Source organism: Nanorana parkeri, unplaced genomic scaffold (genome assembly GCF_000935625.1).
Source record: "Nanorana parkeri isolate BGI_ZX_2015 unplaced genomic scaffold, ASM93562v1 scaffold1197, whole genome shotgun sequence".
Classification (NCBI taxonomy): Eukaryota; Metazoa; Chordata; class Amphibia; order Anura; family Dicroglossidae; genus Nanorana; species Nanorana parkeri.
In genome coordinates this window covers 441,716-469,377 of record NW_017307465.1, presented here as the reverse complement: position 1 = coordinate 469,377, position 27,662 = coordinate 441,716, and positions in this window count along the sequence as shown.

Below are 27,662 nucleotides of genomic sequence, written 5' to 3'. Positions count from 1 at the left end.
CTATGCTTATAGAAACCTATTACAATTAATTTCCAGCAATCTGACTTTAGAAAGAACAGATGAGAGTTGCAGGTCGTGCAATATCTCAAATCTAAAATTCTCAGCCTGCTAACTATTTTACAGTTTTTCAAAGCCTGCTTTGTCTACAGATGTAGTTAATAAAGGTGGATGTATTTAGAGAATGGTTGGATATGAATGCGTGTTCAAACCATCTTACAATGACCTTTGACCCATCTACTGCCCTAAACAGGAACACTCTGGTTGCACGGTTTTTCCTGTTTAGGCAGTGTGTGCCGGAGTCCCAGCAAGGCTTTTCTTGGTGACTGGACAAGCAACCTGCGTTATCACTTAAGAGTGGCCAGTATGGACTATTAAGGTGCCCATACACTGTGCGATTATCGTACGATAATCGCAGGAAATCCCGCAATCATACAATAATCGCAAAGTGTATGGAAGGCGTGCAACCGTTTCTACTGTACGGTCGCTTGTCTTCCGTCGAACAAGCAGGCTGGAAAACCCACTGAGAATCGTACGATTCTCGGCGAGTTAGTGGACTGCTTGTTCGACAACTGAGGAATGGGCTAGTGTGCGCACGCGCACACTGCCTGTTTGCAGTCATCGGAAGCCCGCCCCTCATTGCAGTCATTGGAAGCCCGCCACTCAGGGGGGCGGGCTTGCGATGATCGCAAGTACGATCTGCCTGTCCAAGATGGGCAGATCGTACGTTTTTTAAATTATTTTACAACCCTCGCAAGACAAAAGTCTTGCGAGGGTTGTAAAATGTGTATGGCCACCTTTAGAAAACCCTGCATGTACAATAGATCTTTGCTCAGTCTTTACTGTCATCTAGTGTCTATTCGCACCTAAAAGTGTATTTTAGGAAAATTTAAAAAATGAAGAGGTGCACTAAAATGAACATTTCAAAACCGAAATGAAAACAAATGTCAGGTCGAAACAGAAAATGTTTTTATTCTAACTTTTTCAAAAAACGTTTAATATTTTGTTTTTATTTTTTATAACCTTTTTAGTTATTTTATATTTTATTTGTATTTATTTATTTTTTATTAAATATTTTGTATTTTTTGCTTTACTTTTAAGGGCTTCGGGGGAAATATTAGGGGTCTAAACAGAACCCTGATATTTCCCTTTAAAAATAGAAAAAGAGATTGATCACTCTGTGTCCTCAATCTCTTTTTCTGCAGCCCCAGTTATAAATGAACAGGAATCCTCTATGCTGAGTGTTCCTGTTCATTCATAACATGAGGACATGGTATGTTTACTATAACAACAATCATGAATGAACAGGAGGTGATATAGATCATTCTCATTCATTTATAATTGAGGACACAGTAACCATACCATGTCCTCAATTATTTACAAACACTCAGCGATCACTGATCACTGAGTGTTTGTACTTGCTCTCCATCCTGACACACTGTCACAGGAGGCTGAGAGAGCGGGGCGGGAGGAGAGCTCCGCTTCCTGTGGCAGTGCTGGCTGTCTCCGCCCACACCACTCTCCCGATGTGACAGGAGGCTGAGCGGTGTCGGGAGGAGAGATGCCGGCCGCTCACAGCGCTCTCCTCCCGCACTGCTCTGCCGCCTGTGACAGTTTCTCTCCTCCCCGCTGGGATACAGAGCAGCGCCCAGCGGGGAGGAGAGAAAGAACGGATGCACTGATACATCGGCCAGAAAATGGCACCTTTGGCATTTTGCCAAAAGTGCAATATTCGGACGATATATCGGTGCATCCCTAAAAAAAAATGCATTGCATCTGTGCAATACATGCACATTTGCACGTTTTACCCCTTTAAAGACCTGCATGTACAGAATACATGCAGCACTTTTTTAGACTAAGTGGTGTCAGCACTGCCCAATTGTCTTTTGCTAAACTTCTCAGACCTTCCTACTGTCTCATATCCACAACATAAAGGCTAAGCATTCTGTTGTCCCATGATAAGAACTGGGAAAGATAATTACTCTCCTTAAGATAACACAGGAAGTCAACACTGTACAGCTTTACATTTCTGATATTTTGCACCTAAAAACAAATATAACAGAACACTTTCAACAGCATATTTAAAAGATAAAAAGGGTTTATCTGGCTAGGATTAGTTCCTGAGGAAGCCTATTCAATATTTTCACATCTCTTACTGTGAAGAAGCCTTTCCATATTCAAAGGTTAAACCTCTTTTCCTGCAGACGCAAAGTGTGCCCCCTTGTCCTTTGCAGTCCTCTGCTCTGTATAAGCTGAGACTAGAGCACTTTGATGCAGGGTTTGCTTTCTTCACTCCTGATGGCTGAATGGATCGGCATGGCAGTAAAGGGAATGCTTGTTTTGCTGGGGCGGGCAGAAGTCAAATAAACCTATGGCTTTGCCCTCCAAATACGAACACAATGTTTATTTTTAAGATTTTTTCTTACCATTTATCTTGATTTCACATACTCACTCACCCAGCGAATAAAGAGCTTTCCTGCTAAGATCTGCTGCTCAGTTTGCGTCCCTTCTCTGCCACAATCTTCTACTAAGATGTCATCGGAAGCTGGCTGCCTCTTCCGGGTTCAGACAGGCAGCCCCCCTGAAGACACACGCCAGGTCTGCCCCCCTTCAGTACCATGTCAGTCTCCTGGGATAGGTGATGTGCATATCCCAGAAAAGTTCAGGAACAGGGACATGCTATTCTCACCTAGGCCAACTATCTTACCCTATGGAGGGGGAGGGATGCAATAGGGGCGGTGGCGTCACAAGGGGGGTGCGACCCGCACCCGGGTGACACCATTGGAGGGGTGACACCAAAATGACTCAGTCATTTTGGTGTCACCCCCCTCTGAAAAGTCGGGTGCTCGGTCATGGACCGAACGCCCAACAGTATCAGGAGAGAGGAGGGGACCCAGCGGCATAACTTATCATGCCAGGTGACTGTCCCCTCTCTCTGCCGGCGTCCATCTCCAAGATGGCCGCCAGCAGGTATCAGAATACTGGCACGCGTGCGCAATGACGTCATCGCACACGCGCGTGGTGACGTCACGCGCATGCGCAGTGGCGTCTCGGCGGGGTGACACTCGGTTACCGCTCCGGGTGTCACCCAGCCTCGGGACGCCCCTGAATAGGGGAATTTTTTTTTGAGAGGTCCACTTTAAAAAGAAAAAAATTTAATAGGTAACATATGTTAAAACACATCACACTGCCCCTTTATGGCACACACCAGCGCCCATGCGCTAGGCCCTGTTTACACTTGCGGCATGCAGGAATTTGCCTTTTGTTCTGCATCGTTTGCTGTGCATAAATGTTAGAATATACATTACTGTGTTTATAGCAACAACGTCTGCAGTATACAATGTCGGTCACTAGATGGCAGTGTTTATAAGTTCTGTTATACATTATCTATGGTCTATACTCTGTTGTATTGAATAAGGTAGAGAATAAAGCGGTTTCCAAGTAATGTGCAGCATGCATATCCGACTGTGTGCTTGTGTTTCTCTTTGATGCTCTACAAGAAGTTCCAACAATAAGCCCATTAATTTCAATGGGCTGTCCTATGTGCGACAAACGCAGCAAAGAAGCTCATGCAGCAGTTTGAAGATGCGCACAGCAAGTGTGATTGGGGCATAATAATGAGTATAACACATGCTATTGGTGTAAATAGGCCCTTAGGGCCAGCTCACACCATATGCAGTTGTGATGCAGTCCGTTTATTTTGACTGCTGCAGTCAAAATACATCACAATGCTTTCCTATGGGCTTTCTTGTGCTTAATTCACACCATTGTAGTACGCTCAGATGCAGTCAGAAAAAGTACTTCTTGTCCTATTTTACCTGCATCTAACGGCATCAAAACGCATCAAACGCAGTGCAAATGCATAGCAAACGCACCAAAATGCATACAAAAAAAGACTCAGAATTGATTCTGTCATCACCCAGGGAGTTCCTCTTTATAGTGTGGAGAGAAAGTGAAGAGATGGAATTTGTGGATGCAGATGATTTCATCCAATATGTGCGGGACTGTCCCCTGCTGTACGACAGCAAACATCCCCAATATTCGTTTTATCGCGAGAAGATGGCAAAGTGGAGGGAGATTGCTGAAAAGTTGCACCCAGATTTTGGGGCTATGAACCGGGTACAGAAACAGCAATGTGGTGAGTTCATTTTTTCTCAAACTTCTATATAAGGTCTGTCTAATTAGCATTTTCTAGTGCAGAAAAAAACGCAATGCAACTGCGCAGACACACCCAGTTGTGATGCAGTTTCTGGTTTGAACTAACCCTTAGGTATTGTCTGTTGCAGACAGTGACTAAGGGCCCATTTACATCAACAGCAGTGTTGCACAAACTATCTGAGAACTGTAAAGGCTTCAGTGTCACTTCAGGATTAAATTGTTACAATTTGTGTAATCCCGGAGAGCCCCTCATCTACAATGACAAGCAGGATATGCCTTAGTGACTCCCTTTCCAATGCCTTTAATCCGCTGATATTAAATGCACGTTAGCCTTAAATGTAATTTAAACATCACATAGACTGAAGCCGGCTGCTGTTTGCTCACATGCTGGTCCTGGCCGCCCTGAAGAATGTCTACGTTCCTCCAGGACTGCTGGTTTCTACAGCAGTTTCAGCTGTCACAGCTGCTTAAAGTTCAACGAGCTGTTTTTAGTTCCTCACTCAAATATTCATAAGAACCCAGGACTGCAGTTTTCTGTCTGGTAACAGCTTCATTTTCTGCTCTTACGGAGATTGCCCTGTGGACTGCCTTGCCGGCTCCTGGTTGGCCTTCACGCCGCCACGTGACCCTTCAAAGATAATGGAGTTTCCCTGGGAGAAGTCGAGAGAGGCATGTTGTGCTTTTTATCCTTGCCTGGCCTGGCAATGAAAATAATTGCACTAGACAGTTATGGATTATCAAAGAGGGCCGAGAAATGATAAAGCCTGTATCAAGCAACGCTCCGTGCTGCCGCAGGGAGCACAAACTCTAAATTATTTACCTGATGGGACATCTCATACCTCAGGAAACTAGAAAACAGTCACAGCTCTGTGCAAATATTTACCTTAACAGGATTGTACCAAAGTAGCGTAGTAAAAACAGCCAGTGAATCTGGGAAATGTTTTGCATAAAGGCCAATGGACTGTGACATTACATGACAGGTGGGAGGGGGGCATATTCGCTAACTAGCTAGCTAACTAAACAGTCCTATACTGTAAGATTGTACAAATATGTCTGCGTAGCTTCCTGCAATGGCAGACAAGGTGATTTATGACAAAAACGACACTTGATTAGCAGCAGCAAATAATCTAAAGCTACCATAGACATGAGATGATTGGTGGTCGATCCAGGTGATAATGGGAATGATCTCTGAGCACTCTTTTGGGCTGATCTCAGGGATAAGAAAAAAAAAACAATTGTGCAATATGTATTTTCACAGACAAACACTATTGTTTCCTTAAAGCTGGCCATACACTGTGCAAAATTTGCACAGTGGATGCCGTTGTCAGCATCCTTTGGGCCAGCATCCATCGATCAGATGATCGAAGGAGCCAGTTGGAAAATCTTCGAACTAACAGAGAGGGCATTCAATGAGCTGCCGGCTCTGTTCTGGTATAACAGCTTCCGCTGTTATAATACAATGAAGACAGCAGGAGATTCCTTGATCAACACTTGTAACCATTGATGGAGGAATCTGTTATATTTTCTTCATTCAGCTTGCAGGTTGAACAAAGAATATATTACAGTTTATGGCCAGCTTAAGTCCTCGTTCACAAGGTGCAGTAAAAACTGGCGGTCGATCTGCTTTGTTACTGCTCCCCAGCCACCTGCTGAAAAGTTAGCATTGCAGCTGGATGGTGCTGTACAAATTAGACAGCACGTCACTTTCAGCAGGCAAAGCAGCCTGCCAAATGCAACTATTGAGGCGAATGTGACCATGGCGCAAACGTGTTGCAAATGCTGGGTATGTGGCTGTCGCTCAGTAGTTCTATGTACAATTCCCCTTGGGATGAAAAACTGCAGCAATATAACCTCCTGAATGCCACTGCTCTCTGGAAAGCAGAACACTTTTCAGAAGGGTGGTAAAGAACGCTGCTTGTGCAAACAAGGTCGAAGCTAAGGCATTGAGGGTGGATGCTTAGAGTCAGACCATGTACACACACACTCAGCAGAAACAATCATAGAGCTCATCTAAACATGAACATGACTGTCGTATATTCCACAATTTTTGTGCTGATAAAGCTGCCCACACATCCTTCATATTTTCCTAAGATTTCAAATGTTAGATCAGTGGTGGTCAACTGAGTGAATATAGGGAGCCTCAAGTGCAGCCCCCAACATGTCCAGAGAGCTGCACAATAATTGCATTTTCCTAAATGTGTATTGCGTAAACACGCAGTAAAACATGTCTTACCATGTGTTACTGGATGCGGTATGTGCATTGTGGTGCCATTTGTTTTGAATAACACCCCAACTCACTGTTACAAAGTGTGGAATGCATTCGTACTGCAGCGCACCACAATGCACATACTGTGTGTTATTACAAACAAGTGTCCAATTTTATTGTGCTAGGCCCCTTTTCACATGGTCAGTTTGATCACAATCGCCTGTCAGTTTTTTATGCGAATTCCAATTTTGGCAGACCTGATCGTAACAGATCAGAGGTAATCGGATGTAAACAGACACATATCCACGTACATCCAACTCCCCATAGACCTAACATGGGTCTGTACAGCTCAATTTTTTCTTTAACGCAAGACTAAACGGACACGTATATCACAAGAGTGACATCCATTCCATACTGCTCCAATCAGCAGGGGATCCATGCATCCAGGAGAATTCATGCTATTTAATAGGCAAATGGTACACACGCCAAATATTGAGTTCATTTAGTTTTTCTGTTTATGCGCTTTGCAGGTTGTTAAATCGATAAATAAAATATATTCATTGCATTATTTTTGGAAGCATCTTCACATTTTTTTCACGAGTGCCTATAACTTTTGCACAATACTGTATTTTGCATAACGATCCTTCAAAAACAAACACTTTAGCTCCTAAAACGGTAATAAAGGGGGGCACCCAGGAGCTTTTAACCATTTTGTGCTAGTGTGCACAGCATATTAGCACATTAGGGAAGTCTTAGCCCTCATTCACACGGGTAACGGCTGGCCCGTACAGATCTGTGCTGCGTGCACGGCTGTATCGGGCAGCTCCCGGGAAGGACAGGTGCTGTGTGCAAATATACGCAGCAGCCTGTTATTCTCTCTGGGATTACGCGGCCGTACACCGCCCTACAGTCACCCGACCTGCACGTCTGTACAGGTGCTGGTGTCCCTGCTCGGATGCAGACCGGATCCACCCTGTCAGCGTACAAGTACAGACACCCGCACCTGCGTACGGCCGTGTACTCCCATAGAGAAGGACACGCTGCTGCTTATAATCACACGCAGCACCTGTTCTTCCCGGTAGCTGCCCAATACGGCCGTGCACGCAGCACAGATCTGTACGGCCAGCTGTTACCCGTGTGAATGAGGGCTTACCTGCCAAAGCGATCCCCTCCAGCACTGGAATGTCTAAGCTCTCCTCCCTGGCGGCTTCATCTTTGCCTCAGTCTTCTTTTGGATTTTGAGTCTTAGCCCATTTGATTGGCCTGGCCCTGATGATGTAACTACTGCACATGCGCACAGAAGTTACTTCATCTCAGCAAGTATCTTGCCGAGCCTGTACACTAACCTGCGCATGTCCGTCTCAGTGCACAGAAAAAAAACAAAATTGCTGACAGACAGAAAGAAACGCCTAAGGCAGAAGAGACTTACACAGTCTATCCTGTCAAAAAAGGGCTCCCTGTCAGCATTTTCTTTTTAAAAGACTTCACTTCCACTTTAAAGTATATTTTCACTTTTGCAGCCATATTGGAATAACACCTATTTAGCATTTGTTGCATGTTCCCATTAACATAGCACTTTAAGCACTTACAAAATGTATTAGATTTTAAACATACCTTCACAGCAAGCACATACTTAGCTATAAAAAAAAAGGAAGAAACAATAGCCTGTAATCAGGGATTGCAATCAAAGGAATTATCCAACAGTTAGAAGTAAGTCTACAGGAAAAGGTTAGAGCTGTATATACAGCATATAAAATGAAAACCTAGCCACTTAAAATGTGTTATTTAGTAGATATTGTCTATATGGCCCAGGGTGCTGCATAGCTCCAGAGTGTCAGATGAGTGGTAGAGATAATTAATCTTAGATGTGTAGTAAAGAAAGTTGATTGTAGAGACAGAGCTAATCTTGTTTTCCTTTACACAAATATAGGGAACATAGAATACACATATAATGAATTGTATGCTCTGAGCACACAGGGGACTAAACATATCTCTACAGGCAATATCTTAATGCCCGATGTGGCTCGAGGTGTGCATCAGTAAGGCACATACAATATGTATTCTCCTATATGATTCATTCTGTCAGTCAGTTTTAAGGGAATGTACAATACTAAGTCATAGTTAGGTAAATATGAAATATTACATATGAATATTTAATATTTACATATTCACTCAGCAAGTAGAGCTCCTATCTATATATTTTCCAGTGTAACCATAGCTGCTGTGCAGTAAAAAATGCCTCATTTTGCAGAGCTCAATAGCTTAATTTGCAATGTATATGGCTGAATGACTCATCCCCTTCCCTCATCCTCAATCAAAGAGGGCCCAGGTGCTATATATGGTTGTTTTTACCAACAGTCTGGCCGGCAGGCTGTAATTTTAAGTTATGAAGTTCAGCATACACAGAGTAACATGGGATACATGGGTAGAACGCTTCCTAAAAAATGTGGGGACTGCATAGTCTTCTGCATCCAGTAACTGTGTAAATATCCTACACCCTTCTATACTTGACCACAACAGGCACTTTTAGGTGTGCCACCTGATTTCTATCATGTACAAGGGTCTTAAATCGAACTTGGCACAGCCCCCTGTGCAGCAGTTTACCGTCTAAAGCGGAACTGAACTTCAGAAGGGAAGGATTGCTATGTTATTGGGACATCTAAATGTGTTACTTGTGCCCTTACATGTGTAGCTTTTGCCTTGAAATGCTTCGAAAAATTGTTCACTTCCTGATATGTGAGCACTCCTGGGCTGTATACCAACAGTGTGAGATCTAAGGCACAACTGCCTCTGACTGCTAGTCTCTGAAGATTCAGAGTGCAATTTGGTGATGTCACTACTAGGGTTGCCACCTTTTCCTTGCAAAATAGGAGACAGAGCGAAGAGTAGGGCCAGGGCTAATAGCTCTGTGCTATGAATTTCACACTAAAATTTATTTATTGTTCTGAGGGACACTGACATTGCACTGGATGATGATGTCACCCTCTTCACAGCAGAGTTCCCCCTTCACATCAAAGTTCTCTCCCTTCATATGTCATGTGCCTTGGTGAAGTCTGAGTTGATGAGGGTGGCCTCCCTTGCAGCTCCAGTCCCAGAGCCCCAGTGTGGCAGAACAGGTGCGCAGGGAGATGGAGAGGCACGAGTGCCATTGATATCACTGTGGCAGGAAAAGTCAGTCAATGCAAAGCCAATGAGTACCTGGCAGCAAACAGGCACAGATGTTGAACATGAAGGAGCAGGGTTCCAGAAGAGCAATGGTCAGAATTAGCCGTCGTCAACAGACAGGCAGAGCAGTACCAGGCAACAAGCAGGACCGGAGTCAGGAACAAGCCATGGTAGGTAATGTGCAGGCAGCAAGGTACAAAGCAGCAGGCAGGAGGGTAGTCGAGGAACAGGTCAGGATCGAAGGGACACAGAGTAGCGAGAAGAGTCAAGCAAGCTGGGTTGATAACACATGGCAATCAGGATACTGGATCTCAGAACGCAGGTATGCTGTCGATCACTCAGCACTGGAAGCTAGAATGTCACAGCATTGAATAGCCTGTTTGGCACCACAGCTCGTAATGAGCATGCACACACATCCGCGAGCACGCCGAGGAGTGTGGAGACCTGCGCAGAGTAACATGGCCATGCGCAACTCTATGAGCCAAACTGTGCTGACACACATGCACATGCAGAGGCATTCGTGCAGAGCTCTAGCCACACAGGCTACCTCTGGCTTCCTGACATCAAAGTCCCCCTATGACATCAAAAGCTTCCCCCCTTCACATTAGTGTCCTCCATCTATGACATCAGGATCCTCCTTCAGATTAGAGAATCAGAGTCCTCCCTTCAAATCATGAGCTCCCCCAATTATATCAGGAGCCACTCTTCAGATCAGAGTCCCCCCTTTCACATCAGAGTCCCCCCTTTTACATCAGAATACCCCTTTACATCAGGAGCCCCCTTCACATCAGGAGCCCTCCTCACATCAGAGTACCCCCTTTCACATCAGAGTCTTCACATCAGAAACCACCCTTCAGATCATAAGCCCCCACCCCCTTCACATTAGAGTCCCCCTTCGTTGATCTATCTTACAGAGTCTTTACCACAGTGCTACTGTGGCAGAATGGCAGAGGGCGGCAGATAGAGCAGGTCTGCACAGAGGTGGACTTTCATCCTCTTCTGAATGCTGGAGGCAGCCCTGGATGCCGCCCACCCTGCATCAGCATCACGAGTTTTCATGGTGCCGAGCCAGCACCAGCACCAAAGCAACAAATGATGCTGTGCTTCATTTGTTTCATTTATTGTCTCAATATGGGGTATAGAAATGTACTTTTAGAACTGGGATAATCCCGTATTAAATGGGATGGGTGGCAACCTTCATCACTACTGTGCTGCTCACTGTTCTCCTTGCTGGAGGCTCTGACATGAGAAAGGAGTTATGCCACTACCAAGATGGCCACCTCCCTGTAGAGACACGGTACAATACAAAGCATGGTAAGTCAGTAATAGGGAAGATCAGCTGCACGTGGACCACTAACAATAGTGGAAACTACATAGTTACATAATTAGCCAGGTTGAAAAAAAGAAAAGTCCATCGATTTCAACCAATAGAGGAAACTAGTCCTTTGCCCTCTGCCTGTCTTTTTTGGGCACAGTTTCCAGAGCTCAGTTCCTCATTAAATAAAATAACAACTATTCCATTTACAATGAACTGGTAAGACTATGATTTTAATAAAAATATTCTGCTGTGTCTGTGCACACAGTACTAGGGAAAGCTCCTGACTGCATTCACCTTTGGAGTCGGGAATTTTGAATGAGCCAAAGTCAACAATTTCAAATGTTTGAGACTCAGCAACAGCAGCAAGAATGTAAAAAGGAAAAGTCATTTCTACATTGTTTCATCATGTTAGCTCCACATTTGGTAGAGTCATTTTGGTTTCTTTCATTGCTTCCATGTGGTGTGCTTAGATAAAATGTACCTGTTCCATATAGACAGAAACTTCATACTGGGCTAAACTAATATCCCAGATTGCAAAGCACACAGTTTAATTTAGCTGAATGTCACATTAACAACAAACTTGTCAAACAAGATTTTGGAACCTATGGGAAATCTCTAGTGGTAGTACAATCCATAAATGTTGGTTCAACATATCAATAATCCGCACAGTGAAGTCTAAAGCCAATAAAAGACCGCAGTCTACAGGGGATAAGAAATCTATAGGTCTTATGGTACAATAAAGGAAAGAAAGTATTGAATGGGTTGAAGAATTTAAGATAAATTAAAAAAAATTTTTGAATCCACATAAAAAAAGAATAATAATAAGCCTAGTTCACCCCATAGAAGCAAATTTTCTTCACATAATGCAGACTTTTAAACAACAGATTTGAAAGACTTACAATATATGCTACCTCTTGATATGTACATCTTATTCCTTCCTCCTGATTCAGTTTGTCCCCTCAGTGCTAGCATCATTGTCTGGTTTCTGGGTGGCTCTTTTCCCCTACAGGGTATCATGGAGCCACCCTGGCGTGCATACTCTGAAAGGCACCACAGCCTAAAGGGGAAAGCCTCCCTCCTGCTCCCCCTCCTGTGTCCTCAGTGTGTCCTTTGTGAGCGTGCTACCCTACCTGGACGTTTTGGGGAAGTGGTGCAATCTCCAGCAGGAAAGTGAACAGATGAAAAAAAGTAAGTTTTGGCCACACAATTTTAGTAATCACGGCACATACACTAGTAGATTTCCAAATGCATATTTGTAGGAAAGATCTTTCTTTACCACCCGATATTGCCATCAGACTTGGCGAATGTCGAACAAAATTTTGTTCGATTTTAACGCTTGATTTTATAATAAATGGAGATTCCCAAATGAAAACCACAGTCAATGTTAGAATTCTGTTCATTCAAGAGAAATGTTCCATCCCGCTCCTTAGAGTTTTTTCATCTCAACATTGTTTGTCGATTTGACCCCATCAACTAATGGAAAGTCAAACAAATATTCTTTTGTATGAAAATTATTTAAAAATTCTCGGAAAATAAGACCTAGTGTCTTTTTTCGTAGAAAAAAAAATATAAGACACTGTCTTATTTTCGGGGAAACACGGTAGCAGTGTATGGATTGAACCCAGTCTGAGTCTGAGCTACTCTAAACACAGAAGGAGCTCTTCCGAACACGGAGGGATCCTTCCACTGCTGATCAATCAGCCGCGGCTGGGGAAGTCCCTGTCCACAGCTGTATGTAAGCAAAGGGATGTGATGTCATTGGCGTTATATGGCCACATGGCTGTTTTTTATCAATAACATATAACTAATATGGTCATGTGGCCATATAAGATCAATGACATCAGCACAAGCATCCGACCCGATAAGTTGTGTGGCAGGTAATGCCCTGGCCCGCACCTGATTGGGCCATGTGGTACTTCTGGGTTCAGGTGCGCAACAGGTTCACTTGTCTTTGGCATTAGTTGGAAAACTGGCAAAATTCATATATATTAAGGAGCTAAAACAGCAGCATAGAAACAAAGGTTGAAGTGTTTGTATCTGGAACCAGGTCTCTGTTCCAGTGAGAAGTAAAACGTATATTTATATAGACTGTACCAGCAGAGATTGAAGTCTAGCCTTCTGGTGCCAACCCGGGCATGAAAGTTACACAGCTGGGGCAGAATGTATAGGCACTTTATCATGCATCCCTGGCACCTGATCATGGTATCAGATGTCACAGTTCAAAGAGCAGGGGCTGAATGGGAAAACTGACCAGCACTGTCACCAGCAGTGCAACTTCCCTGCGCCATTGTAGACTGTATGATTCCCATCTTGGCTGGCTCAGTCTAAATAAATGTTAGTTTTATTTCTGTACAATAAAGTCGGGCGGGGGTATCCAGATCTATAGCTGTGCCACTGGCTTAAAAGAAGAAATCAAATGAAAAGAAGATAGATAACCATTAAGAACGATGTTGATAACAGATCTCCCTTTCAATGTCATGAACACCATTTATCCACTGCACATCGGAAGCAGATGTTGTTCTACATACTTCTAATGGAATTTAACCATGTTTAGTCACACCAGGAAAGGCCCAGAATTATGTAGAGCCATGTTCTCATTTTCCATTATGAATGCACTTACATGGGAGTGTGTTCAGTGTGATCTGCTTCTGCATGCTTATGCAGAGAATAGAAACATAAGTGAAATGTGATAGAAAGTAACAAAGCAGACCTATTTGTGCTCCATCTACATAATGACTCCTAATTACTGCACCGTTCTGCCCCATGCGCGACACATACAATCAAATGGCAGTAACATGTTGAGAACAATACGCGTGGGAACCTTGACTTCAGCAACCATGCAACAGTAATAGAGGACTAAAAATAAGTAAGTTACATTCAACTAAGAAGCTGTGGCCTTGCTATACTCATAATGTGTAGGAACGCTGAGCAGTTTTTTGACTGGAACAATTAGTCTTCTGCTGGATTCTGATATTTTAAATAAAACAGTGCCATACTTTGTCCACAAAACATCACAGACACTACAAAAGCACATTGCTCTGTAACTGTTCCAGTGCCATTAAGGACACATTAAAATACTTTGCTGTGTTCATATATATTTAGAAAGGCTTGTGGAACTTAAAGTGAACCTATCATTACAATACACAACATATGAATTATTAGACCACATATCAGCATTACCAAATTACAATATTAATTTGCAGTGAATTGCAGTTGGTTGTGAAATTGGATGCCTTAAGAGCCCCATATTTTTTGGTCCAAACAGTCATTGTATTTTCATCCGTGGGAATGTCCCAAGTTGTAAGGTAAGAGGAGCAGTTACATTGTATTACATTAACACGTACTGATACGAACAAATTTCTTTCACTAGTATATCTATGAAGCAATAGTCCTAAAAGCACCAAGGGGGCTATTCACTAAGCTGCCGTAGACTGTTCGGCTATTTACTTCAGGCTGGTACGACTAACACTGTCCTGCTATTCACTTCAGGCTGGTACTATCAGTAGCGGTGGACCTGATGGAGAACTGCAGCAGAGGGTGGGTGCAATGCTAGTTTGCTATTGGCTATTGCAAATTGAAATAGCCAATAGGAACCTTGCAATGCATTTCTATGGCCAAAAATGTATCTCAACTGAGCCGCTCGGCCAAGTTCGGGAGCTGTACGAGCTATAGTGAATAGCCCGTACAGCAGCCCTTTTGTTCTACTGAACCAAAGGGGTCCTGGGGCCAAAGCTAGCTCGAAGGATCGGCCAAGCTACGGCTAGATCCTTCGGCTGCTTCGTGAATAGACCCCCAATTATCAGTTTCCCTGACCTCCACATTAAAGGTTTAATAAAACAGTTACCCTGGAACCTGTCAATTTAATATTACCCTCGTCCTCCTTACACTACTTCATCCAGCTTTGGTTTCTTTCGCTAAACTGCATTTTCTTTTTCATTAAAAAATTTATACAGAAAAGGCAATACTTGCTAACACATGCACCCTGACTCAGCATCTGCAGACTGCACAGGCACCTGGCAGTCTTTTGCTCTTTTACAGGTAAGTCCCAGAAACTGTAAACACTAGGGGGGTTATTCACAAAGCTGCCAAAGGCAGCCGAGTGAGTAACCCAGCTGAAATGAATTGAGCCGAACTACGTTCGGTTATTCACTCCGACTCAGTATGGCTGATTTCAGCCATACACCGGCTGAATTCAGCCGTACATCGGCTGCCTTCGGCTGCACTTCGGTCTGCCGAACATGCTTCAGCAGGCTATTCGCCCCACTTCGGGTGCCACTTCGGCTCAGTCGAGCCAAAGCATATGCCTTCGCCGCGGCTGAACCGCTCGGCCACCTTCAGCTGCTGTAGGGCTTTAGTGAATAGCCCGTTCAGCACCCCTGTGGTTCGACTGAACCGAAGGGCTCCAGCGCCGGAAAGAGCCGAAAGATCAGCCGAAGCTACAGCTGGATCCTTTGTAAATAACCCCCTAGATGATTATTAATAGAGGTTATCACAGTGCATGCTGGGCTGTCAAAAAAAAAACCCCTAGCTTTGCAGTTGGTGACTGAAGACCTAAATTGTACCATCTCCACTTGTAAAGGAGGAATAAATGTGCCCTTTCTCTGAGTGATACAGCTGTATGCAGTGGTGTATTCTGGTTTGGGGCTGCCCTAGGCAAGACAAAACTCGGCGCCCCCCCCCCCCACACTAAATGTACCCCACCCAGCTGTGGTCTCAGGTGGTCTCTGCAGGGTTTGTGTTGGACTTTGCAGGCAGCGGAGCCCCCTATGGATTCTGCAGAGCCCACCACAGATCCTGCACGGAGGAGGTTGTGAGGCGGCACGTCGGTCCCGGTGGTCGATTGGGAAGGTCTGCTGCAGACCTTCCCAATCGATCCTGCACAATCCTTTCGGCCAGCGTTCACTGCAAGGGCCGGCGCAGACTCAGCTACACGGTCTGCATCCGACAGAGATGCAGACCGTGTAGCTGCTCCCGCAAGTCATGTATGCGGTCCGTGACCGCGTACCTGACTTCTGGGCTGGCTGCGGGTCACAAAGTACCGGCTCGCGGGCCGCAACTGGTCCGCAAGCTGGTACATTGAGACCCCGGCATTTTTGCTGCTCCCTAGGAATCTGCCGCCCGAGGCAAATGCCTTGTTTGCCTCGCGGCAGATACGCCCCTGGCTGTATGTGTAATTTGAGATTCTGCTTTCCAGATCTGTACAGCAGAAAACCAGCTATCGGAAACTCTAGAGTAAATCTGGGTAAACATGTATATATTTTCTTCGTTCAATCTGCCAGCTGAATGAAGAAAATATAAAAAATTCCTCCATCCATGCTTACGAGCACGGATGGAGGAATTCCCTGCTATTTTCACAGCTGGCCGCTGTCAGAATACCCAAAAGGAGCTTGTAGCTTATTGGCTACAAGCTCCAATTGGCCGAGAAATTTTCAACCTGCTCCTTCGATCAGCTGATCGAAGGATGCCAACAGCGGCACCCACTGTGCGAATTTCGCCAAGTTAATCAGGACCCAGCCAAAATTCGATACGTGTATACCCTACTCAACAGTCTCCCACTTGCCCGTTGCCATCTATTGGCTGCAAAAGTGTTGCAATATAAATATTTATATTGTGTTTTTCATGTATCTGACTGAAAAGAATAAAAGATTATTTGTTGTATTTCTGAACATAATAATGTTAATGAACAAAATATATAAAAAGACACTATACGAGTACATTCCATTATAATGGTATAATAAATGGGCAGGACCTTTGTTGCGTTATATGCTTATGTACTGCATACGTTTAACACACTATAGCAATTCCTACAGGCCTGGAGCTCATTGTATAAAAGCTGTGATCTGCTGAAGCAGTTTAGGAAGACAGAAACATAAATAACGGCTGCTGTTCTATAGGCTGTCATACATAGATCACCATTAAGAAGTTTCTACCACAGCCAATGCATTAAGCATTGCTAAATAATGTATTTAGGATAGTATTGCAGGGGAACGCTTGCTGTTGTATCCCAGGATGATTCCCGAGCTTAGTGATCATAATAGTGGAGTATATAGTCACAGAAATACAGAAATAACTATAATTATGGTATACCAGCTTTAGCCATAGGGTTGGTATGGCGGGTAGGGTCCATTCACACAACTGGGTTGCAGTAACATTTCCATTATCACAACACACGTCACATGCATTGTTAGGACGCGGTGTTCTTTTATTCTGAATGGTACCTCAACGCTTCTTGCTGACAGACGTGTCTTGCAACTCAGCATAATACACAGCAGCGCACTCATGTGTGCCGTGGTGTGTTGGCAGAGATGCTACATGCACCATGTTTGAATTAGCTGCCTTAACACAAAGTAAAAGAATGTGTAGCTTAAAGGCTAAATTTACATTTAATGTGATGTTTCCTGTAACATTCATATAGAGGGTGTAACATAAAACATGGTCACATCTCCATCCCCTCCCCACTTACCTAAATTGTGGGGTTCTTCTCCCTGCAGGCTCCTGTTTTTTTAATTCAGTGGACAGGATCTGTGAATGGAGAGACTAAAAGTCCCATCTTCCTCCAGATGGGACTTGGAGATCTCATAAGAGCACGAGTGCAGTGATGACACCACATTTGTAGTCCATTAATATTTCCTCCTGTGCCTGTAACTGAACGTTTAGTACACGCAGGGGCTGCAGGAAGAGTCTGTAAGAGCCGGAGCATCGCACCCGCCATCTACTGATCACTCTTTACTGGATTTACGGTCTCCAATGCAAAAAAAGAATGAATGTATATTTTTCCTTTTATGAATGTTTGCGCATTTATTATTTTTATGTAAAAGGTGGACTTTGTCTTTAACACAAGATATTGGTGTGAATTGACCTGTTTCTCTTCCATTCGGTTTGTAAAACTATTGCTTATATCTGCTGTATCAGAGTTACTGCATCACTCACTGCCGAATCACACAAGCATTTGCAGCATTGAAATAGGCCCCCTCGCCCTTTCAGTGTCAGTGATTTTTAGTTAAATCATGAGTGGACGATCCCACTATAACAGCCCACCCCTGCGGGTCCCATAAAAAGATAGATAAGGACTGATAAGATGAGCAGTGGCCATTTCCCATTGCATTAACCAAAATGTCCTCTGGCAGGCTTCAAGGTTATGTACAGGCCATACCATGCCGCGTATTACCCACATGAGCGTAGACTGTTAAAGTCTAGCAAATGCGTCAATAGTTGTTATAGGCAAATTACATCATAAATACACGCCAAACAGATTCCCGAAATGTCCAGCTGTGTATTGGTAGAAGTAAGTGCTACACATTTCACTCAACGCTTCCAAAACATTTCATGTATTATATTCAAACTACTTATAAATTGCCCTGCCAGTGCGTTATGTTCTTTATACACGTGAAAAAAATGTTCAAATATATTTTGAATCCCTTTAATTCACCTACATAAATGTATCAATCATTTGCAAATCACTTCATTTGTTTTCTCTTAACATTTAATTTCTTCATATTTATCGATGGTGTGGGGTATGTTTAACCATGCAGTGTACATGAAACAGCTGTCTAGAAGTGGACCGTACTGCAATACTGACACCTAGTGCACACAGTCGTAAATGTCACGAGGACATCTTTGCTTTTGATACATTTATTTATTATATATAATTGAATTATAAAGGGAGATCAGTAAGATATAAAAAGTAACCTCACTTCTGTTCATTTGGATTTCATTCCATCTAGCGCATTCTCTGAAATGCATTGTTTTCATTACAGGGTTATAAGGTATTCACCCAAAATTCCTTCTTTCCCAGTGGTAGCTGTGCAAATCAGGGTGGAGGAATGATTCAACCATTCAAGCTGGTCTCTCCTTCTGAAAATGTGAATTGAATGCCATGCTAATGCTTTTGCTTCAATAGTTTTGGCAACACAGATAAGTAGTTCTGAATTTCCTCTGACTTTCAACTGTTGCATGCTTGTTCCCATTCTGTATTTTCATAAAGGGCATTGAGGATCTCAGATCAATGGAACTGAATGTATTCACCCTTGAGAAGAAGGGGTTAAGGGGAGATATGGTCACCTTGTATAAATACATAAATGCAGTGGTATCTCGGTTCACGAACGCTTCTGTTCGCGAACAGGAAATTTGGCAAGATTTGGCTTCTGTTTGCGAACTTCGGGTGACGAACACAACCGCAGCCATTTTCCCTACTCTGACACATGGTCATGGCTTCCTCTTAGTCGAGATCGCGGTCTGATTACAGTTTGATTCGGTTCACGACCAAATCAGTACGCAACCAGAATCGCGGAAAGAATTAAGTTCGTGAACCGAGGTACCACTGTAGTTCATGTAGTAAAGATCAGAGGAAATGTGTTTAAACAAAAGGCACGGGACACTAATTGCAACCGGAGAAAGAGAGGTTTAACCTCTGCATATGAAAAGGGGTCTTTACTGTAAGAGCCATGAAAATGGTAAAAAGTTCAACAGGAAGTGGTTCTATCTGATTGCTTAAAAAGGGCTATAAAAATACATTCCATACTGTTAATTCACAATGTTATTTAACTGCATATGGGGATCACAAAGGATTTTTTAAAATGGAGCAAATTTGACAATCATTAAAATGTTTTTTTACCTTCCTCTTCCTTTAAGCAACAGCTAGTTAGTATTTTTTCTTCTCGGTTCACCTCTACATAGCTCCTCTGTAACAGCTCCTGAATGCTATGGTGCAGCGAGATTGATGAGTACATGAAATGTTGGACAGCATGGCATGAAGCCTTGCCTTGATTTGTCATAGCTGGCACATGACAAGGGTATTTCAGAGTAAGCCAATCTAACCTAAAGTTGGTGGAGAAAAAATTCCAGCACAATGGGCAAAGAGGGTTCTTTACAGTAAGAGCGGTTAAGGTCTGGAACTCACTGCCATCGGCAGTGATTTCAGCCAAGAGTGTAGATTTGTTCAAGAAACGTTTGGACAATTTCTTGAGGGATCGTAATATCCAGGGTTACCAGTATTCCTAAGAATGAGATGATGCGTGGATCTATATGGGTTTTACTTGATGGACGTATGTCTTTATTCAACCCCAAATACTATGTAACTATGTAACTATGTAACCGACCACCCCCTTTTTACTTGCTGAGACCCCCACCCATCACAGATTTCCCAAAAAATCACACTAGACCTGTATGGATTTTAAAGGGGCCACAGCAGCCACTTGTTTAATTCCATATCAAAAATAAATACGTAAATAACAAACATTATTGATCAACATAACTCAGCATACAATGAAAAAACACTGGTTTCTGAGTCCCTGAAGGCACATGACCTGCATCTGCGGTTCCTGATAACTAAACGATGGGCCTTCAGCCGCAACACTACCGCCTCGGGTACAAATATCTGTTGACTGCAGACACTTTTAGCCCAAATTAAGTGGTCGCACCAATTGACCACCACTTAAAGGACAGCACAAGATTAGTCCCCAACATTGTTTGAATAAACCAGACATCCATTCCACCTTCAGAGGCCCCAAACCGCCAATACACTGCAGTGACTAACCTAAGTACAGAAATCCAAAAAAATTACAAAACGAAAATAAAAAAAAACAAGGTCGGAAGGGAGGGGAAAAAAATTGCTCGTCTGACTGCTCCTTCCACTGAGAAACTTTCCCCACCTTCGCTCAGATCGCCTTTTAAGAGGTCCCGCCTTGGCAAACTTCCAGCTAATAAGGTGAGCAACCCCTCCTACCCCCTTCTCTTACCTCTTTAATCCCCTCTCTGCCTGTCTCCCCTTCTCTCCCTGTCATGCTTTCCCTCTGCATAATTCATTTATTTCATATGCTCTGCAGTTTTTTGTTATCACCGATATTCCAGTTTTTTGTTATCACCGATATTCCAGTTTTTTGTTATCACCAATATTCCAGTTTTTTGTTATCACCGATATTCCAGTTTTTTGTTATCACCGATATTACAGTTTTTTGGTATCACCGATATTACAGTTTTTTGGTATCACTGATATAACAGTTTTTTTGTATCACCGATACTCCAGTTTTTTGGTATCACCGATACACCAGTTTTGTGGTATCACCGATACACCAGTTTTATGGTATCACCGATACTCCAGTTTTATGGTATCACCGATACTCCAGTTTTATGGTATCACCGATATTCCAGTTTTTTGGTATCACTGATATTACAGTTTTTTTGGCATCACTGATATTACAGTTTTTTTGGCATCACTGATATTACAGTTTTTTTGGCATCACTGATATTACAGTTGTTTGGCATCACTGATATTACAGTTTTTTGGCATCACTGATATTACAGTTTTTTGGTATCACTGATATTACAGTTTTTTGGTATCACTGATATTACATTTTTTTGGTACCACTGATATTGCAGTTTTTGGTATCACTGATATTACAATTTTTGGTATCACTGATATTAATTTTTTTTGGCATCACTGATATTGCAGTTTTTTTGTATCACTGATATTACAGTTTTTTGGCATCACTGATATTACAGTTTTTTGGTATCACTGATATTGCAGTTTTTGGTATCACTGATATTACAGTGTTTTGGTATCACTGATATTGCAGTTTCTGGTATCACTGATATTGCAGTTTTTGGTATCACTGATATTGCAGTTTTTGGTATAACTGATATTGCAGTTTTTTGGTATAACTGATATTGCAGTTGTTTGCAGATCCTGGGGAGGTAAACCACTTGATATTATGCAGACCAGGAGCTCTGACTTCTCATGTTAACATCTCCAGGTCACAAATAACATTTTGAGGGAGTGGTATGCAATGGTAGACTACGTGCATCTTACAGTACAGGTGTACTTTTCACATTATTTATGTTATACGTATATAAGTAGACAGCTACAAAAAAACTGCACTGGAGTCTACTGTACACCAAAACTAAACTATATGGGTGGTGTGTCATATCTCAAGCACTCTTTTGGCAAGATACGGTATCTCTCCTTGAATTCCTGGCTGTGCACACCTGCTGTGGCCATTGTGAGGGGGTCTCACTTTCTCTTGTAAATTCTTTATAAGTAATATGGAGAATGTCACAGGAGGTGCTGGAACACCCAAAACTCCAAAGTGACCTGGAATAGAGTCAGGAATTATTGCAAGAAGATCTCACTGTTGAAGTATCCAAGAGCTATAACAGGTCTGGGGCTCAATCAGGCCAACAGACCCCCACCTATAACCAATAGTTAAACATTTACATGCATTATTTAGCTTTCATTTGCATATAAAATGATTCAGTTGGGAATTTCTGATAGAGGAGTACAGTGGTAAAGTAGCATTTTGTTTCAGTTAGTAATTAAAAACCCTTGACAGCTCTATGCTAAATGCATAATGTAGGAACACAGGAAATGAAAAGGTGAATAGATTTGATTGTCAGTACATGTACGAGTGAAAGCAGTTAGTGTAACTGTCTTGTTCTGTTCAATCTGAATACACTCCACAAGGTGGGGCTGACAAGCAGCGTCTCCAGTGCATAGTACAGGTCTACTAACGCATATTCCTACCGCTTTCCCTTTTCAACAATGAACATTCGTTCTTCACCCTGGGAAGGTAGGTTAATTGGCTCCTGCTTAATATTGCCTAGTATGACATTCTGAGGGTGCTCAAGATGGCTGCCCCAGCAGCAGATAAAGAACTTTGAACCCTCACAGAGAAAAGTGCTAAGTATGGGCAATAATCTACAGTCATTTTTAATCTGTGCAAAGCTGCCTTGAAACTAGCCGGAGAAACTTACTTTGCTCTGAGTCTGACCATGGAACATATATATTTTAACATGTTTCCTGGCAATGCGGACTGCCACCTTGCTGGTGGTATTCTGCATTGCAGATGTTTATTATAATGTATTGCTGGGACTTGTAGTCCTGCATAGCTGGTGATATTCTGCATTGCTGTATAATCGTTATACAGCAATGCAGAATAGCACCAACTATGCAGGACTACAAGTCCCAGCAATTCATTATATTTTTAAGTAGGTATGCACCAGTCAGTGCCAATACTGAGCATTTTTATGAGTACTCATACTCGTTAAAATGCCCCAATACTAAACACAGATATCGGTGTTCTGTCGAGAACGCCGACGTAGTCGAATTTGCCGACCTCAGCATCTGTGCTTGCACACAGACCAGTATTATTGAGGAAACAGGGATTTATTTGCAAAGTATTTTGTTTAAATCGTTAACTGTGACCGTTAATAATAATAATATTCCATCCATCATTTCCTGCCATCCGTCATTTCCTGCCGTCCATCATTTACTGCCATACATCATTTACTGCCATATATCTGTGGACTCCTACGGTCATACTGCCTGATTATCATTTACCACCTCTCCTCAACCCTAGTTTGCGTAGTAGAACCTTTTTCCGTTACCTTATTATTTATACTGAGGCTGTGATGCGAGGAACCCTAACTCTCTGTTAAAACTGAGAGAGTGAAACCAGGGTTCCATACCTGAGAAGCCTCCGCAGCTGCGATCCACACTACTGCAGTCCACTCAGGCGTTACAGGCAGCTGCATAAGGTGAACTCACTAACAGGATCAAAACTCTGCAGGGGGTCTAAGTGCAGGCACACTTGAAATTAAAGTGTATGTAAACCCTAACAATGAACTTCTCCTTTTTGTTATATTTCGATCTGTGAAAAATACCATTAAAAGTATTTTATTATATCTGTTTGATAAGGGCAAAAAGAATACCAGTTGATTCTTCCAGGCATCCAGGGCTGTCTTGTGCATGCTGAAACTGTTATCTCGAATAATATTATTAGCCCCGCCTAGCTCACCTCTGTGGACTACAGAACACCGCACCTATGTTATGGGGGAGGTATGTGGAGAAAAAACCTGAAAACAGAAAATGCAGCCACCACATCTAAAAACTGGGAAGCTGAACTATAGTACATTTTATTCCTGTGTAAGATATAATGAAAGGCCATAGTTCTGCTTTAATCTATTGACAGAGAAATATGCATAGGGGAGTACAAATATAAAACACTGGATTCTCTAATGTATTACTAAAAAAAAAGTATCGGTACTCGTACTCAGACCCAAAAAAGTGGTATCGGTGCATCCCTATACTAAATGATATACCCAACAAAATGCTCAAAAATGAAGAAATGATTTATGTGCATCTATAAGATCAGGCTAGGTGTGGTGTGGCAACACTTACTGCACAGATGATACCAGTCTTGATTAGTGTCCTGCGGGACACTAGCCTTGTTTAGGTTCCAAGTCCACCACAAACTCTGAACATGGAGGCCTCTTTCTTGTCAGCTGCTCCTATGGGAAGGATAAAAGAAAACTTGGTTTTGGCTAATAATTGCATAACAGCAGAAGATCACTTAGGCTGCTTTATTTTAAAGATGTCAATTTGCCAATATGTACTACCCAGAGGAATTCGAATAGGCCTAATGGAAGCAAAATGATGAATAAATAGTATAATGCAGCAGTATACCAATTTAGCTGGTTATTAGAATTATTTACATCACAGTATGTAAACCAAGAACCACCATTATGCAATTCAGTGCTGCCATCAAGTGGCTGCACAAAGACTACCAATGCATACCAATCAGATCATATGTAATGGCCACAAGAGAGTAGATCATGTAAAAGTGGGGGGGAAAAGCTGCATTCCTTCCCAATGTATTTACAAATAAAAAAAATGAAGTCTTGATTGCACAAGTATTTACTCCATTTGAAAACAATGAATTTGCGGCGCTAGATCCCCTTTAGATGTATAAACTAAATGACATGTACAGTAATAAAACCTTGTGAAAGATAACAATACTGATCTAGATGTGTCTAAAAACCCTCTGTTAGTGAACAGTGATCAACCTTTTATACTGGATAAAAAAATATATAATGAGATAAAATATAAATTAGGACGCTCCAGTAATTAATTTAGTGAAGATAAAGTGAATATATCACAGTGAACGGCACAGTAATCAAAAAATAGCCGGGGCTCATAAGAAGTGCTTTACCACATGACAGCATTTAAGGGGCCACAGCTCTGGATTTAACACTGCACGTGTTGGGCGCCGCCATCTTGGTGTATATTTAGGTATACACCAAGATGGTGGGGCCAATATCGGCGTGTGACGTCACCTGCAGCCACGCATGCATGGCGTCATATAACGTCATGCTCCCAGCCTCTAAGATGGTGGCACGCATTCAGAGAACACGCCGGTGGCCAACATGGCCGCCGCACATTCTCCAACAATTTATTATGCGCCTGAATACATTTTTCGTATATTTGGACATATAGTAATTCATTAATTTAACACGTAGTCTGGGTTTTGTGTTTTGCTTTCTATTTTTACTTTTCTAGATGCACTTACTTGAGAAAAGGGATTGGCATGACAACCTGACACTTTATTTTTATAGACTCTATTGTAGTTTGACATTTATTGTTTGCCTTCTGTTGTTTTATTTAATAAGAATACTTATATTGTGCCTACAAGTTTAATACCTTTAAATAAAAGTTTTATTTTTATCATACTTTTTAATATGTTTCTTTACGGCTTAACAAAATAGGAGTCTTTCAATGGTGTGGATATTGGGGGAAATGGGTGTGGTTACTGGGGGTGTGGTCACTGAGGGGCGCTGTAAAGCTTTCTCGCACAGGGCGCCTAAAGGCCTAAGGCCGGCCCTGAGTTTGCCAATGAATAAATACTAGCAAACTACTCCCATATCTTTATTGGGTCATCTACAATGATAGACTTGTACTTTTTATATAATGATGTATCTATAGCCAGAACATTTTTTTCATTTGTACAGAATGCAGAACGGTTGAACCCCCTATAATTTTATTTTGCTATCTGCTGGAATGATTTCCCTTCACTTCCTGTCTTGGAGAAGCAACACAGTGAAAGGAAATTACCCCAAAATTATTGGAATATGTCTTTTAAACAGTTATCACAAGAACATTTGTCGCCATTGGATGATTTCTATTCACCTCCTGCTCTCATGAGTTTCTGTTTCTGTGACAATGGTCACCAGGACAAAAAGAGGGATGCATCTCCCCATCAGGTACACAAAGCAATAAAAAGGTTTAATCTTTCTCGGTCATTCACTCGGCTGCCCTCGGCAGCTTTGTGAATAGACCCCTTAGTTTCTGTTTCTGTAACAATGGTCACCATGACAAATAGAGTTATGTATCTCCCCATCAGGTAACAGACAGCAATAAAATGGTGTAATTTTTCATCACCCTATCTGAAACAAAAAGTTTTGCCTTTACATACATTTTAAATTACTTTAAATTGGTTTAGATAACGTTTGAGCGAAACAACTGTGCAGTCCACAAGAAATGGCTTCATGTTTTACAATATCATTGTAAAATCGAGTAGTTTTGATAGAATTGTGTATGCTAGCCGAAGGATCGGCCGAAGCTACGGCCAGATCCTTCGGCAGCTTTGTGAATAGACCCCTAAAAGTTTACACCTCACCCACAAAATTCAATGCATTCATAAAATTTAGATGTAGAATTAAGATACAATTTAAATGTGAATATTTCTGTTTGAGAATAACAGTCATTTAATTTTCCATATAGTGTTTATAGAAAAAGGAAAGAACAAAAATTAGAGAATTAAACAAGCACAGAACAAAACAGAGTGGCTTACAAAGCTCAATAAAGTTGAAAAATGGTCAGTGAGCATGTGATTTCTAACATAACCTATAAATGTTGTCAATCAAGCCTTAGAATACAGAGATATAATATTCAGTGTAAATAACTGAAATGAGCAGTATATATATATACATACAAATTACATTCAATGATTGTATTTATCTTATTAAGGCAACTGTGGTCTAACTTGTCATTATGTTACCCAACATACACAGTAGTAATAACAAATACCGTATTTTTCCGTCTGAGCCAATTACTTTATTTTTTAGTTTTCTAACATTTTTATGGGCACAGAATTTTCTGACATTACCGCTCTGGGCACTGGCTACACGCTCTCCCCAGCAACAGCTGACGTCAGGTACAAAAGATTTATAATTGGAGGAAAACGGTTATCTTGTCTCTGCAATCCAAAGTTTCATTTGTGAGGCTAGTTTGCAGAGGTATCAGCAGTTTCGGCAGTTCTCCTCTCGGCCCCCGTGTATAAGACGCCCCTCTATTTTAGGTAAACATTTTTATGAAAAAGTAGCGTCTTATACGCGGAAAAATATGGTAGTGGATATTAGAAATTAGTAATTAGTAATTACAGACCTGTAAATTTAACCTCAATAGTTGGCAAGATACTTGAAAGTTTAATCAAGGATCACATGCAATTGTTTTTGCTTGAAAATAATATCATAAGCGATAGTCAGCACGGATTCACAAAAGACAGAAGTTGTCAAACAAACCTACTTTGTGAGTAATAAATTGGACAGAGGAATGGCTCTGGATATCGTATACTTGGACTTTGCAAAAGCGTTTGACACAGTTCCCCACATGCGGCTAATGTATAAGCTAAGGTCAGTAGGTATCGAGTATTCCATCTGTAATTGGATAGAAAACTGGCTTAAAGACCGTATTCAGAGAGTGGTGATCAATGATTCGTACTCTGAGTGGTCTGAGGTTGTTAGTGGTGTTCCCCAAAGTTCAGTGTTGGGTCCCTTACTGTTTAACCTATTTATAAATGACATAGAATTGGGGATTAAAAGTACTATTTCTGTGTTTGCAGATGACACCAAGTTATGTAGTGGAATACAGTCCTTACAGGATGTCTCCAACTAACAAGCAGATCTGAATGCACTGTGTGATTGGGCATCAATTTGGCAAATGAGGTTTAATGTTGATAAATGTAAAGTTCTGCACTTGGAGATTAA